Source organism: Corvus hawaiiensis, chromosome Z (assembly GCF_020740725.1).
Source record: "Corvus hawaiiensis isolate bCorHaw1 chromosome Z, bCorHaw1.pri.cur, whole genome shotgun sequence".
Taxonomy (NCBI): domain Eukaryota; kingdom Metazoa; phylum Chordata; class Aves; order Passeriformes; family Corvidae; genus Corvus; species Corvus hawaiiensis.
In genome coordinates, this window is record NC_063255.1 from 60,287,660 (window position 1) to 60,305,977 (window position 18,318).

At 38.3% G+C, this 18,318-nt stretch overlaps 1 protein-coding gene and 1 long non-coding RNA gene across 2 annotated transcripts in view; both read right to left on the reverse strand.

Annotated features, from left to right (window-relative positions):
- Positions 1-18,318, reverse strand: part of SH3GL2 (SH3 domain containing GRB2 like 2, endophilin A1) — a 92,583-nt gene that overhangs the window by 30,222 nt on the left and 44,043 nt on the right. The window lies entirely within an intron of this gene.
- LOC125320311 lies at positions 9,231-17,935 on the reverse strand. Its single transcript, XR_007201069.1, has 2 exons — positions 17,429-17,935; positions 9,231-10,298 (listed from the first exon to the last, which is right to left on the reverse strand). It is a non-coding gene; the product is annotated as an uncharacterized LOC125320311 (long non-coding RNA).

An 18,318-nucleotide genomic window follows, 5' to 3' on the forward strand; every position in this document is an offset into this window, starting at 1 on the left:
ATGTCTTCATAAAAAATAAAGGTAAGATTTTATAAATGCTGCCATTTCATCCTTCCTAAACCATACCAGAGGCACGTTCATCTGAAAAATGGGCAATCACCTCTTAGACAGCGCACTCTGAATAAGACCATACCTACATAAGGGGGGCAATATTCACAACTAAGAGTACAGAAATGTAGACGTGGATATATACTACTTGGTGCTAAAACCCCACCTGATTCTTTCAGCATGTTAATGCAGAGGAAGAGGTATCCTAAGCATCTTTCTTTGTAGAAAGACTGCTGCATATTCATGTCAATTTAAGTTACACAGCAATAGTTTAAACCTGTCTCATCCCATTTAGAAAGACCACATCTGTCTTTAACAGACTTGTAAAGGCAGTCCTTATAGCCCATGCCCATGGACTCTGCCTCCACATCTACAGCCATCTCCCTGACACCTATTTTCTCCATTTTGTAGTATACAGCTGACATAAGACACATCATACAGTCCTTGACATATGCATGGAGACTTTACAGCTTCTGTAAAAGACAGGGAAGTTACCATCTGCTACCTGCAAAAGAGTACGCCTGGCAGAAGAAGAGAGGGCATGTGAAAAAAGCAAGGAAACCAGATCATAAAGGAGACAGGCCCTTCAGTTGGTGTAGCACACGTGAATCAGCTTCCATTTCATGACACAAGTAATTCTTGCAGATGCTCTGTGCTGCCCTATCAGTGGAAGATTCATTTCTTCTTCTTCTTTCATCTGTTTTCTTAAAAACACGTACACTCTGTTGCCAGGCATTGATCTGCTTTGTTCCATGTTCTATCCCAGAGGTACTACATTTCATCAAAAGGTATCTTTGTACTTTCCAGAATGAGATAAAAGGGACATGCAAAATAAAGCTCTGAAATGCATAGGATTCCTCTTCCATTTGAAATAACCTAATGAGAAATGTTTTAGAAGACAGTCACCTTACACTAGAGGCAAAAGTAGAACTTTTTCTTCCCTCCATCCTCCCCATGTTTTCCATACTGGCAAGTATTAAAATAAGTCTTGAATTTTAGGATGAAAACACGTTGCAGTCTGCATGGGATATTAAAGCATGTATGATCCTTTATGTTCATCTGCTAATTAAATTTAGTACAACATTTATGTTCAATATTAAATTTACCACAACTTTCAATATGAAACTTATTCTGTGGTGATGTAAAAGCAAAAATTAACAAAAATGCAGACCAGATGAGGTTTAAAATGTCAAAATTTAAACATAACAACCACAAATGAAAATACAGCAGTAGCCTCTTAATGAATGAGATTAATTAGCCTAATTATCCATGTGTTCAGAGCTACTGTCCATTTTGCAGACAATTAACATGTTCATTTCACCCAGACAGTTTTATCTTGGAGACGTGAGAGGAAGAATAAGTTGGACTCTGTATTCTTACAAAGTCTCCAGACCTATAGTTGGTTGTAAAAGAAACACAGAAATACTTCACTGGTTTACTCTACCTTGGAAGCTGCTTAGCAGTGTACACAATCTGAGGTAAAAAGTAATTCCTGGGAAGCCCTAAATCTTTTACACTGTTGTTTCTTGCTTTAAAATACTCTATTCAAATTAATTTCTGAAAGAAACACACAAGCAAAAATCATACACAGAGGTGGTCAGCTTTAAACATATAAACATGCTTTGTTGGTCTTGAACTGCCTTAATGCACCTTCCATCTAGAGAAAATCCTAGACTAGCCTGCACAAAGCATTCAGTGACAGGCAGAAGCCCCTTGCATCTTCTACAGTACCATCTGAAGGCTGTTGAGTCTATGAGGAGAACAGATTTTTCACTGTTATCTGCTTGTGATGGTGTCACACGTACACATAATTTAAAAAATATTTTAAACTCATTTATCCTCATAGTCTTCAGAAACCCAGTAAACAAGGAAGCCCTGTATTACAGCTGAAACTGTACCCCTACAGACATCTTAAGACATCACTTCTTCTCATATGTGAGTGGGTCTGTTATGCCACTGGCTTTGAAATGTTTTTACAGTGAGGTATTTCACTGAATGAGCATGACTTAAGCCAAGTCCTGTAATCTCCTGCGACCAGATTTCAGCACATACACATTCTTGCCTACACCGTATCAGTAAAAAGATGGATTAATCAGGATCCCAGTCTCCACCACGTCTTTCAGTTAGAATGTTTGTGAAGTACAAATTTTCTTGGCAGAACAGTAGCAAAACTTGCTTCTTAGCAAATGTGCTGTAGTTTCCAAAACTGACCTTTTACCACAGAGCTCAGCAGAAAAATTCCCACTGATTTTACAAATACAGAATCAAGGAAAGCAGCGGTGTTAAGGAGTGATGTAGTGTTAAACATCTGACCTGCTTAGTGGATGGAGGAAGGGCTCCGGATGTTGCCTACCTAGACTTTAGTAAAGCCTTTGACATCATTTCATACAATATTCTCCGGGAGAAACCAGACAAGTGCATTTTTCACTGTATGAAAAACTGGCTAGATGGCTGGGCCCAGAGAATGATGGTGAATGGAGTTAAATCCAGCTGGTAGCCGGTCACCAGTGGGTGTTCCCCAGGGCTCAGAATTGGGGCCAGTTCTCTTTAACATCTTAATGACAGATGAGGGGATTGAGTTCACCCTCGGTGAGTTTGCTGATGATACCAAGCGGAGCACAAGTGTTGGTCTGCTGGTGGGCAGGGAGGTTCTGCAGAGGGATCTGGAATGGCTGGAGAGATGGGCCAGGGCCGAGTGCGTGAGGTTCAACAAGGCGAAGTGCCGGGTCCTGCATTTGAGTTACCACAATCCCAGGCAGTGCCACAGGCTGGGGGCAGAACGACTGTAAAGCTGTCCATTGGAAAAGGACCTGGGGGTGCTGGTGACAGGAGCTGAACATGAGCCAGCTGTGTCCAGGTGGCCAAGAAGGCATCCTGGCCTGTATGAGAAATTGAGTGGCCAGCAGGACCAGGGAAGGGATCATGCCCCAGGTATACTCAGCACTGCTGTGCCCTCAAGCGTTACCAAGCATGGGAACAGGCTGCCCAGAGAAGTGGTTGAGTTACCATCAACAGATAATGGTGTAAATGATGGTGCACTTGGGAGCACATGGTTAAGTGATGGACTTGGCAGTGCCAGGTTAAGAATTGTACACATATAAGTTCATATAAGTTCATATGACTTATACAGTTCAGAAAACAGTTGATCATTATTTTAAATGTGTTTTCCAACCTAAACGATTCTATGATTCTATACCAATTCTATAACAAATGCTGCATTCTGCTTATGAGTAATCTAATTTTAAATTAATCTTGTTGAGGTTCTCCTCATAAGCTTCTCATCCTTTATATACTTTTTCCTTGGATTCTTGAGTCTCTCATGTTAACAGAAAAGTAACTGGAGTTGGTAACATTGTTCTAACCAGATCTCAGAAATACCAGCCCAAAAGTAAACAGCAATGTTAGACATTTTGGAAAAAAGCTTTTAAAGAAATGCCAACCTTGCAACAGTTTTACATTTCATTAGTATCTATCAGCTGCTACCTGTTACAATGTAATACAATCAGTATTTAACCACTATAGGGCAGCAGTCCACAGATAAAGCCGTAAGTCTTTTGCTTTAAACACGATTTTATGTGGTTAACAAGAGTACAAAAAAGCTTTGTCTACTCTAGGGAGTCATTTGCAAAACAACCTCCTTCATGGTTAGAAGTAGCCTGGCTTCAGAAGTCCTTCAGATGCTAGGCTGCCATTTGGGACAATAATATTTCCAAACTACTCAGGAGGGGACCTTTACTATGCAAAACCAGGTGACTCACCTACACCTGGTCTCCCAGCGCTGTCAGCAAAAGTGAAAGTCAAGTAGTTTACGCTATAGCTATTCTGTCAGATAGATATAGTAAGGACAACTTAGACCTGAAGATGGGATTGTAAGAAGCAGTAACATAGTGGCATGCTGAATTACACCTACTGCTGTTCATGAAAGCTGGGAAAGAAGGAATGAATGAAAGTATAGCTACACTTTAGGTATGCACATCCCAAATATGCAAATGATAGTACTTTGATTCTCTAGATTAAATGAAAATGTGGAAGGTCAAAAATTATTCACACAAAATCCAGTGATAGCAAGCACCGTGACCGTTTCCTAGGTACATCATCCTTAACACTTAGCTTTACAGGATAATGGCATTACATCATCCAACATCCAAAAAAAAAAAAAAAAAAAAAAAGACAACTTCTGTATCTTCTCCTTAACACTAAAGAATGATTTGTGTCTTGAGCTACTACATTGATTGGCAACAATAATTTGGTATGAAATTTGCAGGATAGTTTTTCATCATCAGTTTACATTGTGTTAGGGATTACAATACATATCAATACGGATTAATGGGTTTTTTAAAAATAATAAATAAAATTATTGTATATAAATAGTATATATATGTATAAATGTACATATATAAGTGCTAGTATTTCTCTCTTTCACCATTAGCTAATGGCAATTCAAAACCCAGGATTTTAGTGGTTGAAAAGTATCTAGAAATGAAACTAGGAAGTATGGAGACAGATAAATCATACTGGATTTTGCAATATCTCCTTTTTCATACTCCATTTATGCTCAATATGTCACTCACTTTGAAGTTGTGTAGACTGGTGGACAATAAATTAGCTATGTTGTGAATATGGATGAACTGTGAATAACATTTTCCCTGTGACCCAATTCTTTAGCTACTCTGTGACTGATAGGATACAGAAAAATAAACCATTTTTTAATCTTCTCCTTGAAATATGCAGGAGTTGTGATGGGATTTAGAAATCTGTCACATTGTGCCTCCTGATTATGGTCCAAGAATCTCATATCCAGACACTCTATGCCAATATAAACATGGACAAATGCTAAACAAGAGATACAAAAAAAAAAAAGATATTCTTGACACACAAGTATAGCAGGACTTTTCAAAAGCTAAAAGAACATCATTTATAAAGACACTGTGAATTAGCTTGGTGAACACAGTCTGACAAATCAGGGCAAAAAATTGTATGGATACATATATTCTTGGTGGTCTCAATACTTACTTTTCACTTCTTACTCTTGAACCCTTCCTTAGGTTCTCCACTACAAATATGTGGACCATGACAAGGCGGCCATTAAATCCTGCTTGTATTAGAACTTTTACTAAAGAGATACATGGGAAAGCAAGCTTTGGCCTTTGCAGTGGTGGAAAACCAGGAGCTTGGAGAAGACTCCCTTCCAGCACCACAGAAATGTACAACTGGTACTGCCATTACCCTTCTGAAAGGGGACAGGGGTCATGGGGAGGGGTTGAATTAGGAAAACTAAAGCCAACTGCATCTCCTTTTAAAGATGTCAAAAGATGGTAAAAAGTCACAACCCAAAGTCTTTTTCCTAAGGGAAGAAAGGATACTCCCGTCTACACACTATCTCCTGTACTTCACAAACATGAGGCAGCATCTATTTGTGGAGCTGTCAGAAAAAAATCATTACAAGCTCTTGTGTCCTGGTGGCCACCCAACCATTTGCTTTTATTTCTGATCACTACATACCACAGTATAATCTGTTCATGCATCAGTTCTGCCACGAGCTACCCTGACTTAGTATTTTTACAGTTTCAGCAGCAGTACAACCTTTGCTGAGATAACCTGGCAGTGCTCTCCATTCTCATGGCTGATGACCCGGGTTTTTTTAGTAGAAAGTGGGGAGATGAAAAGGTTTTGCGGCTCTACAGTTTCTATTTCATTCTCAAGCTTATCTTACCACAGCACAGCCACTCTGAAGGATAATGCTACTTTAAATTACTGAGGAAATTGAAGAAAGAATTACTGTGCTTAATGGAAAAGAGCATGTAATTTGCTCTTATAACAAACATTTTACTTATCTTTAGGAGTAACTGATAAGTTTCTAATTCTTATTTGCTGTATAAAGTTCTTTTGTGAAGTTGGGCTTTTTCCAACACACTTTTTCTTAACATATGATGTTGCTTCTGTCAAACAGAGCAAAATGAACAGTTAGAATTGCAAATGAGTACTCCCTTCTCATACTGTGGGCGTGTCAGAAAAAAAAAGGAAAAAAACCCCTAAGTTTTACGTATGAAAAAAACACCCTAAAATAAGGACATTATGCCCTCAATAGCTTTATCAACAACAAATTTTACAATTATAATAAAATTTGAAACTGAAAAAAGAAATCAACACAAAACAATACCAAGTTACAGTTTTGTTCTCCTGACACAGGAAAAAATTCCTATGTAAAATTCTGAGAAATTTTAGCTCTAAAAGACTGCAAGATTGGGACCAGATGTACTAACCTACAAGCTGACAGAGCTAGCCTTTTCTTGAAATGAGGCTGCTAATGCTTCTATGTCACTGCTCTTTGCATGAAGAGTAGTATCTACTTCCTCAACTTTTCTCTCTTTTGTATCCTGGAGCTGTAAGTCTGCCTGGGTAACACTGGGACTATTTTTACACACAGTGTATACCTCATCATGCTAGTTCAATCTATCAGGACTTGCAGGCTTGCCACTGCTGAGGCTGAGGTACACACAGGCTTGCCAGTGCTGAGGAGATGTACACCGGAATTTTGACATACAAAATGCAGCAAAAGGATATGTCTAAAAACTAAAAGCCTCTCACATTCCTCATGAAGCTATAAAGCCTCCTGCAAGCTGCAAACAAAAGCAATAAAACTGAAGCTTTTATGACACTGGCCATCTCATGTGATACAATCAAGGAGATGACTGATCTGAGCTCTGTTCAAACAACTCAAATGATACAGCACGATGATGTTTTGTTCTTCCCTGCAATCTCTTCTGTGTAATAGCTTCTGGTTCAGATGCCCTTTGTAAAGTTGGGAACCCACAAGATCAGTACCATTAATAACTTCAGAAAGATTTTTACAGTTTAGGGCATCTGAACAATACCCAGAAATAGTAACTGCCAGTACACTATAGAGTCGATTTAGGTATGTTTAGGAATTCCTCAAACAGTTTGAATTAATATTTTGAAACAAGTGAAGGGAAGAAGGAACTCACAGAAAGTGGAGGCAGTCCAAAAGAAACTATTAAGGTCATCTAGTGCACAGGAGAAATTTGTACGTGGATAGTACATATTTAAGCAGGTTGCTCTCAGCTTCTACCACAAAAATTCTCTGCTACCTCAGAACTAGTTTCAGTGTCATGCAAGTTAGCAAATCTTCTGCAATCTTGAAAGGCTGCAGAGGGCAAGAAAATCATGCTCTTCCTCATATGATGAATTTGTATCTTACAGTATTTCTTGGTATCTTGTGTTTTTAACAGATCGTATGGAAGATACCTTGCACTGGAGGTTGGTGACCTGTTGATTCACCAACGCCTTTTCTGCCACAATATTGGCTGTGCTGAGAACTAAGTCATCAGTAAATATGTGTCGGTTACAAAGTAAGGTAAGAAAGGCAGAAGACAACATTACAAATGCAGAATGTGTGAATCCCTCCATATGTGTCAATACCACCAAGTCTGGTTGATTTATCATAGCATCAGTGAGATTTTTTCTGGTGATTTCCACTTAGAAAGGTGCCCTTAGAAAGTGTTAAGTAATTAGATACACAAGAGAGAGACAACTTGTTTGCACAGCAAAAATATCAAGGAACATTCTCCATGATCCACGAGCTTAATTATATAGTGTTTCTTAATTTAATTACCTACTAAAAATCCATTCATCTACAGCTCTTGATAAGTTTAGTGATCAACCATTCTTACTTGGGTAAAGCCATTCTGGCTCTCATTACAGACTTTGCGGCTGCTAAGTCACAGAAAATCTTACTTTCTTTTGTATGTAGGCAAGAGTTATTTTGACTTGTATTTTGGCTATGTATTTTGGTTGTACTGAGACATTAAAATTACTGGATGGTAGCCTGCTGTACCTAATTAAAGGTTCTGCTTTTAAATCACCAGCTTTTACAAAGGATAAAATAAGAATGGTGATTTCATATTACATCTGTCAGACTTCTCAATGGAGAAAATAGTAATAAGGGTTTTCAGACATGTCTTGCTGCTTTGTGGATATTTGAGACAATTGCAGCAATGTACTGCAAAGGATTGCTGGGTTTTATCCCAGGTGGTATTTGTAAAAATTTTTAAGGACTAAGTCAATTAGTGAAACCTTTGTGTCTAGACATACCACTCCCATGCTTTATTTTCAATTCTATATTCCTAGTTACCTCATGGAAATACTTTGACCAACAGAGGCAACAAACTTGATAATGTTAAGATTGTTGACTGCATGTACAGGGACAACATTGGAAATCTTTGGAGCTCAGCTGAAGCCAGAACTGGCAAGGAACACCAAGAAATGCAGGAAAAGCTTCTTTAATTGCATTAGAATAAAGAGAAAAATGCAGGCTCCTTTCTGAACAGGGTGGGAACTACTGTAAGGGGTAGGATAAGGCCAGGATGCCTAGCATTACTAATCTTGGTACTGATGCTTTTTGAGATTATCCCAGTAATTAGTCAGAGATTCTACTGTCTGCATGATCAAGCAGATGAATGAAAATATGGCTCAATCAGTTTCACAGGGTAATGGTTCATACTCTACCTATAGGCTGATAACAATTGGTCTTGATCAAAGGTCTGCCCTGGAATCTCACCATCTGTTCACCATCTTTTTATCAAGTTAAATATTTAGAGGAGAAGAAATTTTAAGAAAGCAGGGTATAACTAAGCCACAACTGCAATGCAGAGCTACAGAAGCATCACCTCGAAATGCATGCAGATAAAGAAATCTGCTGGCTTTAAGGCTGGTAATCATTAAGCACCATAGGTTAATATAAAGTTTCAGAAACACAGTACATTTTTACTGATTTGTAAACTGAGGGTGCAACAAAAAAAGGGAGTTCTAGGGTGCAAAATTATGAGCATTGAAAAAAACCAAAACCAACCACCTTTTCAATACTGTTGCCTGCTGTAAACCCTGGGAGATAAGACAGGTCCCTCAAATGAGTGAAGAGTGAACTTTTTCATAGTTTTTCTTAAAAGAGCACTAGTTATTTGAAGAAATGGTGAAGTCATGCCAACAAAGCTTCCTAAATCATGCAAACACTCTTATTCAAGAAAAGCAGAGGACAAATGCTTTATTTTAAAAATCTACCTGCCACCAATTTCTATTAAAAAAAACCCCAACAAAATACTCCTAGATAGATCTAAGTCAGATCTAAGTTAGGATTGCACAGACAGAAGACAGTATTCACCATATAGACATTTTTACAATGTATTTAATAACCATTACTGGCATAGAATTCAACATAGATAGAATTTCATTGCAACAACTCAGAAGTAAAATGTGTCCTCATTCAAAATTTGTTTCACTCTTTTCTTACACTGGTACAGTTTTATGCTTTATAAATACTACTCTCTCAGAGAAGAAATATACTACTGATATAGCAGTATAAAGGCTTAGATCCACTATCCACACCACAAAACTGTGTTTTGTTTTTCTGCAAGCACTCTCAATGGCAGCTAAAGAGCACAGAATTAGCAGGTATGCTGTCAGCTATACACCCATCCTTTTTCACACAGCTTTCTCACCAGTGTTTGGATTTGAGGGATATTCTCTGAAGTACCATAATCCAGTCTTATACAAACAATCTCGCTCTCACTTCCCACACAAGTAACATTTCTTACTAGGCATGTCCAATTTATTATCAGGTCAGCCTCAACTGTTGCAGTTTTGTTTGGGAAGATGTCAGATAAGCCATGAGTCATAAGAGAGATATTATACAATGCTGTGAAAAAAAAACCAAACCCAAACCAGGATGAAGGAGAAAAAAAGAACAAAAATGCTCAGTCTCTGTGGATAACTTTTGCGGCATCTTGAAACAGTCTCAGTCCTGATACAAAATGGATCCTGAAATGGTTTTTGTACACAAATTTTCCCACTGCTGAAGTAATTGTTGTCTGACCTCTTCTTACTCCAAGTAGAAGGTACAGGGTGTTTTTAAAAGGTAACTTTGTAGAAGATGCAAGATAGCAGGTACTATAAGAATATTTGACATTCAGCTCCATACATTTTCAGCTATAGGCAGCTCCCTTAGCTGTCCATACTGTACCACTAGCCTATGGTAAAATAATAATCCAATGTCCAGTGCTTGTCCAGTTGTGGAACTCTATTCTTCCTCCTGAGCTTCCTCTGCAGGTTTTTTTACTGTCTACAGGTAGCTGTTTTGTTTTCAGTCATTCCACATGCTTACATTTCCTTTCTTGGAATCCCATCTGCCCTGTACTGCAGACATTTCTCCCCCACCCTCTCAGAGGTCTCTCTCCCTAAAATAAATGGGTGAAAGAAAATAAAAATTAACTATCTGCCAGTGATCCCACCTACTGAAATACTTTACTAACTACAGTTCTGGTGAACAATCTATGTACAATAGAAATGACACTAGAGAAACAGAAATCACAAACACTGAAGCTCCAAATATGCAATTCACTGCTCTGATGAGACAGAGGGAAATGCACTGAAGGATGCACTGGAATCCTCAGATTGGCTGTGCAGTCTGATCATGCTTATACATGATTTACATCAAATAGAGAGTTGCAAAGATGTGATAGAATGCTTTTTATCAAATCAGAGCTTAATATAGAGGTTTCATAGAGAAAGAATAATAAATGAACATAAAAACATACATATTAATTGTACATCTGAAACTTTTACATGTACAGTAGGCATCAAACATGCTGTAACCAGCAACCTTAGTTATGAATATTACGTCACTTTAGTTCTTTGCTTTACACATGAAATGTGTGCATAGAGGAAATTCAGGAAACCTACTGTAAGATGATAGTGAAAAATTTTAATACCTGTCTCAAATCTGAGCCAATCATCAGTGCTGCATTCATTGCTTTGGCACATTATTTCAACTGTGGGTATTAGTTTCTCAGTCCCAATAGAGTCCAAAAGCAGGGACACCTTCCAATAGACCAGGCTTCTCAAAGCCCCATCCAATCTGGCCTTGAATTCTTCTAGGGATGGGGCATGCACAACTTCCCTGGCAGATCTGTGCCAGTGTCTTATCACCCTCACAGTAAAAGATGCCTTCCTAATAGCTAATATAAATCTATTCTTTTTCAGTTTGAAGCCATTCACTCTTGTCCTGTCAGTGCATGCTCTTGTAAACAATCTCTCTCCACCTTTCTTGTAGCTCCCTTCAGTTACTTCAGTTACAATTAGGTCACCCCAAAGCCTTCTCTTCTCCAGGCAGCTAAATCCCAATTCTCTTAGTCTTCCCTCTTAGGAGAGGTGCTCCATCCTTCTAATCACCTTAGTGGCAGTCCTTCTACTGGTCCATGTCCTTCCTGTGCTGGGGACCCCACAGCTGGACACAGCACTCCAGGTGGGGTCTTGCCCTTGGTGAAACCTTGCTGGATGTCTCAAATCACCTCGCTGTCTTCCATGTGCCTTAGCACAGCTTCTAGGAGGATCTGTTCCAGGATCTTCCCAGGCACAGAGGGGAGGCTGACAGGTCAGTAGTTCCCAGGGTCCTCATATCTACCCTTTTTGAAGATGGGTACAATGCTTCCCTTTTTCCAGTCCCCTGGATTTTACCTGACTGCCACGACTTTTCAAATATCAGAAAGAGTGGCTTGGCAACTACATCAGCGAATTTCCTCAGGACTCTGGGATGCAGCTCATTGGGTCATTTATACTTATGTGTACTCAGGTTCCTCAGGTGATCACGAAGCTGACATTTAATTACAGTTGGGAGTACTTAGACCCCCCAGTCCCATCCTGCTGTCCATCCCCTCAAGCAGTGTGGGAAGATAGGTTGCTGTTGAAGACTGAGGCAAAAAAATTTGTTGAGTACCTCAGCCTTCTCCTTATCCATAGTTATCAGTTTTCCAGCATTTTTTATGAGGGTGGGTCACATTCTTTGACCTTCTTTTTCTGGTTAACATACCTGAAGAAGCTCTTTTTATTCTTTATGTCCCTTGCCAATTTCAGGTTAGCATTGCCTTGGCCTTCCTTACCCCATCCCTACGCAACTGAACTTCATCTATACCCTTCCTAGGTTATGAGTCCTTGTTTCTGCTGTCTGCATTTGCTTCTCTTCCTTTAGTTTGACCAGCAGTTCCCTAGTCAGCCAAGCCAGTCTCTTGCCTTCTTTGCCAAATTTCTTGCTCCTGGGGATTGCCAGCTCTTGTGCTCAATGGAAGACTTCCTTAAAGATCTGCCAGCTCTGTTCTGCTCCCTTGTCCTTGAGGGCAGTTTCCCAGAGAATCCTATTGAGCATCTCCTTGAAGAGCTGGAAGTCTGGTTTTCTTAAGTTCAGAGGCCTAACTTTACTCCTTACCTGATTCACTTTCTTCAGGACTAGGGTATCTGACTCCCTAAGACACCTTCCTCCCTCTTTACAGGGGTACCATTACCAGGAATCTCTATTACAGTCTGTTCCTCAGAATAACTCAGTGTTTATTGAACTTTAAATTACATAATAAGGATGTACAACCTGCAATAGCTATTGTCAATTTTGCCAGCTACTACTGATAACAGGGAGATCTTATACTATGATATTCAAGATGATGATAGAGAAGATCTTATTTTCTTGGACAATACCACCACTATGTGAAGCTCTATATTCATCATTTTAAAGACACAGAGCATACTTTGCTATTGTATGATGTCGATACTAGAGATATGTTAAAAGTTTTTATGTCTGAAGACTGTTCAGGAGGAACCATGCTCCAACTTTGTTTTGCAAGATGCTGTGTTTTTATCTGAGCAAAGCTAATCCTTCACTTGAAAAACTGTAGATATATCTCTGTACACATTTTAGCTTAAACTACATCAGCTACACAAACTTTGGTGTAGCTATGACTCAGAGAATATAATCTTTGAGCTTTTTTTCCTAACAAGCACACAGCTCTTTCCCCATTACAGATGGTGGTGGGTATTTTAACTCTTGGATGCGCCAGTGATTTATCTCAAGTTCACCACACTGCTAACATCTAACACTACTGAACGGAAAGGTTTTTTAGAACTTTGTAAGGCCTATGTATAGACTTTTAAGAGAGCAGCTATAAAATAAAAATTATAAACAGCAGTAGATGCTTAAATGTCATTCTGTAATAGACAACTAAAGACATATGCAGTGTCTCAAGCTAGGTTCAAGGACAGTTCTATAGTACTTTTCAAACTTATAATGTCATTCTACAAATCTTGAACTGTCAGTAAAGTTACCAGTAATATTGTTTCCTAGAAATACAGCCTAAAATTTTACCTTTTCTGACTTATGAAATGAAAGGTAGACTTAGTGGAAAGTACAAGCAAAAAAACCCACATAGAACAGAACTGTAAAGGCAATAAAAATAATATCCAAAGCTGCAGAAAAAAAATACATATAAAGAAAAGCATCTAGTATCAAACAAATGAATGATGAAAATTAGAACAATCAAAACAAGAAAAACAGTGCAGAAAACAACTGACACAAAACAAAAGAAATGCCAGTGCATGCAGACATTTTTCAGCTATACAAATCTAAAATGAAAAAGGATAGCTCAAACTGCAATGTAAGCATGGAGCTGTGCAGCTCCTATTCACCAGCATTAAAAATACCAGTCCAGGTGGTTTGAACATGAGGAAGGATGGTCCCAGAGAATGTAGAAAATGACAGCTGTTGTTTTTTAGGTAGGGAGGCAATACAAGAAAAATCTCTGCTAGATTAAGAGATTATGTGCAATCATCTAGACTCTGTGATTTGCATCTCAGCTGAACTGGACAAGAGGGAAAATTTCTAGTCCTTTCATTTGAAAGAGTATCTTTTTGGGGTGAATTGTACCTCTTTATAAATTGAAGGTCTCCAACTCACAGTTCAGTAAGAAGCTAAATCCACCTTTGTAACAGGCATCAAAATAGCTTGGGTACTGAGAAAGGATTGGCTGGAATTCAGCTAGAGAAAGACAGCAATAGCTCCAAGCAGCCTGACCTGAGACCTGCAGCCCCAAGGACATGACCCAGTCACACCTGCCTACAGAAAGATGTGTTGCTCATACTTCCAGGAGAAACACAACACTTTCAAACTATGGGAGAGCTGCAGAGCTGGATCTTTCCCACGCTTCACACTCCAGTTTTCATTTGTGACTAAGTTAAGGTTTCCAGAGAGGCACCAGTGGAATTAAAATAATTCTATTAAGTAGAAAATAAATAGGAAACGTATGTGTTAACAGAGTTAGGAATAAGGGGTTTTGTTATTAAAAAAATCCCTAGATCTCTAGGATCATAGTCTTCAAAACACAAGGATCAGCATCTTTTTGTGGTATAACAATAGTCACATACAACAGAGTATTTTTGGAGAAATGGAAATTATTTCATTTTTTAAACTTGGATCTAAAAGGAATAAATACAGTGTTAAAATGCTTTATAATGCACTTAACAGAACTCTTTTCCCTCTCTTAGTAACCACTTAAACCAAGATTCAAATTATTACTTTTCCTCAGTCTCACACTAACTGACACCATTTTTTTTCTGAGCAGTACCTAAAGCTACTGGACAAGGATTATATCCCAGGGAAATATTATATCTTGAATGGATTCAACTTTGTTTCAGCTTCAGATTAATGTCCATGTACAGCAGCTGGCTATATAATGGCAAGAAAAGATGTTTGTCATTATAACACTGTCTTTCTGCAGTACCAATGTTAGGAGTTTTGCATAGAGAAATTACCAAAGTAATTCCTGTAGCTGCACTGGATGTTCAAATAAACCACTACATAAAACATTTCTCCTTTTGAGTATGAAATTAAATTCATCTAGCTCTTCTCTTAAATATTTTGCTGTGGTTCTTCTCATGGTGGAAGAAATCATTCTGGAAATAAAAACAATTTTGCAAGACCATGAACTGGAAAAGCATTTCAACATCTGCAGTCTTACCTTCATGTAAACACTCAGCAATGGTTTCAGCAACACATTTTGATTTTTTTATTTCAGAGACTTCCCGCAAGAGGAGTAATTATGCATGCAGTGGATAGGAAGTCTCTGGGTCAAAGAAACAAGTGTTATCTTTTGAAGGGACACAGAATGGAATGAACTAAGCTGTGCGAGAGTTCTCCAAGAAAAGGATTTCTCTGCTGTCAGTTCAAACCACAAGGAGAATCTCCCTCAATTAGTTAGTGTGGTAGATTTTTTTTTTTCTCTAAATCATCTTAGATTTTGCACTAAGTATAATTGTCCAACATTCCCTCTCTGATGGTATTTATTTGGTATTTTATGATGACAAGTCCCTGATTCAGTGTACTTTGCAGTAGGTTAGAAGCGTTCCTGTGCCTGTCATTTTTCCTCTGATCTTTCCCTTATTCTTTGTGGGTTTTTGCATTTATTGTGATGAGCAGTTAACTAGTAGGCTAATAGATACCAGTTCAACAGGTGCCCACTAGAATATACAAAACACAGCACACAGCTTGCAAATGAAAAAATGCCAACCCAGAGTTAATAGGCCATAAAACCTTCCCCCAGATTTTCTCCTTCACCTACTTGAAACCTCACAACTCTACTATAGATTTTGGACTATTTGCAATCCCAGAGTATGCTAGCAAGAAACTTTATATCATACAAATGTCCCAAAACAACTGACTGCTAACCCAATAAATAAGTTCAAAGCATGACCTATATAACAGGCCTTATCACCACGTGTCCTGCAGAAAGCACCTGCAAACTCTGCATCCGTTTGCAAGTCCATAGAGTTTCAGTTCGGAAAATAAACACTGTGGTCCCACTTTGCTACACTGATACAAAAAATTTACCAGTAAAGCGAAGCCCATAAAAAAACCTCCCTTCACCTACTGACAAGTAAAAAGATACCTTTGTAACAAAATGATGCAGTGCCTCCACACATCACACCTACCACCACCGCAGTTTTCTCATACTAGCATTCTGTTCCGATTCTGAAGTGCCTAATGGCATTTTATTACTCAAAGATGAATAGCTTCAATTTCATTTATAAATATTAAGGTTAAAATTTGTTTGTGTATTTCGCCAACTAAATCTACAGTTGGATTAATTTTCCTGAATCATATTAGCTTTCATGAGAATGAATTGTCTAGTTGTTAGAATAAGTCTAGCAAACGCTGGCTTCCTTACCAGTTAACTCAGCCAGGATCAGTTCTATCAACAGGTAAAAAACATAAGGAGATCTATGTGAAAAAATGCAAAAGTGAACAATATATTTTGAATTCTGCAGTGTAAACAGAAGATTAGAATATGCTTCCTGCTAATACCAATCTGTTTGCATAGCAGAGAAACCTTGGATCTATATACAGTATTGCTGAATAAAAAATCCACAAAAAGTTGAGTTCATTAGCAAGCAATTTCAATTTATGAAACTGGCCCAGAGGGAACATAACTTGAAAAACAGTGCTCTCATTCTGTAAATGTTGAATCAGGTTATTGATATGACTGTACATTAACATATCATGCAAAACAAATTCATGTCACAAATAGCCTGGAAATTATTCTATAATACCTGACTCCATTTCTAACAAAGAACAGGCAAAACCCTGCACTGAATAATAATATTTTTGACACAGCAGAACACAGAGTCCCAGAGATGTTATTAAATGAAACACATTAGAAATAACACTTCATTTTTATTTAACTGAAAACTTACATAAATTGTCAGAGAAACTGTTTTTTTCCAGGGCCATAAATTCCTGGACTGGTAACAGCTGAAGTTTGTTTGTAAGATGCTATGTCACTCAGTGTTCACAGCAACATTCCTGGGAGTTAAAAGACTAATTCCCTGTAGAGGGTCAGTTTTGTTTTAAAGCAGGATATCAGACTGCTTTGCAGCAGACCAGGAGCATCACTTTTAGCTCCACCTACACAATTCATCTTGATACAAGCTGGTGACTTACAGATCAGACTATGTTATCCTCATTTACCAGTACTGAGTTATTTAAGCACCTTTAGACAGGTCATTTAATTACCTTAAAAACTCAATAACAGATCATATGTCATTCTAGGTTACATTAATTGGTTTGTTTTACCCTCTTTAGAGAACCCAAAATCACTCCTTAACACAGCTTTCCCGAAGCAATTTCTTCAAACATGTAAGCTTCAATTCAACTTATAAGAACAATTTTCCATATTTTTTTCCTGTACACTCTGTAAATTAATATTGCTTTTACAGCAATGGAAGAATTAAAACCTTTGTGTTTTCCTGAAGTACAAAATCAGAAACATAACTCAAATTTGTTCCTACCACTGTCTGAAAAAGAGAAGTAACTATGATCACATTATATACGGAATGTACTCTGCTTACAGAGACCCACTGTGACTGCTGATGACATAAAAGCTGAGACAGACAAGTCTTTGTTTCCTTATAGTATAAACTTTTAGTCTTAATTCATCTTTTCTTTATAACACACAGATTTTTGCTTCAATGAACTCTCAGTCCTTGTTCTCACCTTTTAAAAATCTTCTGACTTAGATAATGGTGATGCTGAACTCTCAGCCCTACAGATGTTTTAAATTCTGCTTTGTTTTCTGGAAGAAGTATCTGCTTTTTCATAGGCTCTCTAGCATAGCACTGAGCAGAGCGCTTTAATCAGTTGCAGAGTGCTTTCAAGCTCTGGTGCCTATTTGGCGCTGTCCTGAGATAGTGATTTGACAGTCGGCTATTTCTCAGCTTCGCTACTGCAATTCAGTATTTGCAAGGCTCAGAGGGACTTCCATAAGCTCCAGTTACACATAATACAGCTCATCAGCTCCTCACCAGGAACAGTAAGTCAGCTCTGTTCTCTCTCTTCTGCTGAAGTTTTGAACTATATTTAAGACGAAATCATTGTCTTGTGATATTGTCAGTGATGGAGGTCCCATATCTCCCTCACAATTTTTCATGGTTTCATGGGAGTCATACATGTCACAATGAAATAGGTTATCTGAAAAAACAAATAGAATCCAGTAAGCTGTGACAGCTCTTGGTCTAGAGCTCTACACATTGCAAAACCAAAATGTGGCCCATTGAGGCTGAAAATAAATCCACCAGGCCTGTATCTCATGGGATGCATCTGTATGCAGTGCAGTGCAATGCTGCTCATGTAGATACAAAGCAGAGAGAGTAGGTGGGCATTGGGAGTCTTTGAAGCAAACGTTGTCCAAGGGCAGATGCTTCACACCTTCAAAACAGTGAGAAAGCAGGCACAGATAACCAGAAGTCAATTTTGAGTTTTGAGGACCCTTATTTTATCAACAATTTTCCACTGCTCTTAGGTAAATCACTACTAAAAATACATCTTTTTCACATGTAGTCTTAGAATCATAGACTCAATTGGGTCGGAAAGACCTCAAATATCTC